Genomic DNA, 2,473 nt, shown 5'->3' with positions numbered 1-2,473 from the left:
ACATTTGCATACAATCCAACATAACATTAGTTTAAGTACAAAGGGTTTATTCTTTTGTATAAAAATATCTGATAGGCAATCAAAAGTTGGTATGGTTGCACAATGAAGCAATCAATGACCTAGAATTTTTGTATATTTATGTTCCATCAATATTTATACATGGCTTTGTCACTGACAGCACTTCATGTTCTAATATGACTGCCACGGGTCTAGAAATTGCATCAACATTCAAAAAGGTAGGAAATACTTTCTAAAATATTAGGGAATGGGGTACGTTTCCTATCTAGTTTATCTTTTAAGATAAACTAGATAAACTATCTAGAAATCTTTCAAGAGATTTTATAGAAACTTCTTCCAATAAACTATACGTACATATCACGGTTCACAACTGTATCATATGGCCACACCAATCCACAACGAAGTTTAAATATAATAGAATATAGATAAAGATATTTTAATAAAAGATCCAATGCCTGTGACTCAAAAACAATAGAAGTTTATTCTCACCATCCAACAGCCTTAGGCAAATGTTACTGGTTAGTGGCAGTTCTCTTTTACATGGTGATTCCAGAATTTAGGCTCCTTCCACATTATGACTCTGTCATTCCTTAAAGCCTCATCACCAATATTACATCCACCAGGTGGAAATGGATAAAGAGTGAGGACAGCCCAGCATAGAGAAAAGAGAAATGTTTTAGGTGATATATATCCCAATTACCTTAATTTGATTATTATACATTATATGAATATGTCAAAATATCACATGGACCTTCAATATATGTATATGTATTATATATTAATAAAAATGAAAGCTAAGAAAGAATATGAATAAAGATATCATTTTGTTAAAAGCCTTGGCCCAGAACTGACAGGCCTACTTTCTATTTACATTCACCTGGCTATAGCTTAGTCAACATGACCACAGCTTGTAAAAACAGGCTGTAAAATGTAGTATAGCCATGTGCCTAGGGACAAAAGGAAGCAGAATTTTTATGAAACATCTCTTATACAATAGAAATTATAATCTTATAGATGGGAATATGATGACACCAATCAATGAAAGAGTGCTGTTACTAAAGAAGATGGAAAGAATGGATGTAGTATAGGCAGGCAACAGTCTCTGTCATCTTAACTTGTTTTATTTTTAATTTCCAGAGTACAGTATGGAATCGCTAGTTCATCTTCTTAAAACTGTAAGGAAGAACCTGTGGTAGAAGTGAGATGACCTACATTCTCATCTACAGTTGTTTTCTTTTTATTGAACTGAATGATCAGGAGGATATCACTTAAACTCTTTGCTTTAATTTCCTTATCTATAAGCTGGGAATGACTGCCTTTTATTTGGCCTATACATGAAAAGTGTTGTGATAATCTAATAATAATATTTATGCCAAAGTGTCTAAAAAAGACAAAGTAAGCATGTGATTGCCAGAAAATAATACATTCTCCTTTTTAGGCTATCAGTATAAAGTGAAATGTATCTCAGTCTGTAAGTCAAGATAGAATTCAGGGAAGGAGAATGAATAGAGTGAAGAGCTATGAAAACTGATTCGAGCTTTACAACAGAGAAAAAACTAACAAGATGGATTGTCATTGTGGAGTTGTAACTCAAAATAAAAGACTAGTCATTTGATTTCTCAATAACATATTGGTTTGTGACAGTAATGGTCATCTTTATAGCCATAAAATGGATGGTCATGAACACTGATAAAAGATGGCAAATGCAGAGTGGCAACTAATATGACAAGACAAAATTACTCTAAAAGACTAAAAGGCAGTGTCTGCCTTAGTTTCAGGCCATGGTCAAAAAGGGCATAGACACTATATTTGGGCAAAACAAGTGAGAAAACTGGACTGCTCATTCCCTCCTACAAAGTGCAATTTCACTTCTGGAGCAAAAAGGTGTTGTTTCTTTCTTGAATTCATAAATTTATTCAAGTATCCTAAGGAGAGCGATTTACACCTCTTTTAGGGGGAGGTTAGAGGCAGTACTTGAGTGAAAGGAATGACAGCAAAAGGAAAGGAAAAAATGAGGAAACCTGACTTGAAAAGTCAACCTATGCTTCTCAAAGTAAATACTCTGGTTACAGAGATTTGACGGTGTGCACTGACCAGTGTGCCAACTGTAAACTGATGTGGTCCATGGAGAAGTACTAATATTGAGGATCAGGGGAAGGAGCTAGCTGACAGAGTCATGAAAGGCCTGAATTGAACTACTATCCCTTGATCCACAATGATTACATGCAACCACAAGCCGCTCATTCCTCATTACCAAAGCCTAGCTATACGAAAAGGCTAGGTGATATTGACTGTGGGTTTGTCATAAATAGCTCCTATTATTTTCAGATACGTTCCATGAATACCGAATTTATTGAGGGTTTTTAGCATGAAGGGCTGTTGAATTTTGTCAAAGGCCTTTTCTGCATCTATTGAGATAATCATGTGGTTTTTGTCTTTGGTTCTGTTTATATGC

The sequence above is a fragment of the Mandrillus leucophaeus genome, unplaced genomic scaffold, assembly GCF_000951045.1.
Source record: "Mandrillus leucophaeus isolate KB7577 unplaced genomic scaffold, Mleu.le_1.0 Scaffold955, whole genome shotgun sequence".
NCBI lineage: Eukaryota > Metazoa > Chordata > Mammalia > Primates > Cercopithecidae > Mandrillus > Mandrillus leucophaeus.
The sequence above is the reverse complement of the archived record's forward strand: the minus strand, read 5'-3'. Positions refer to the sequence as shown.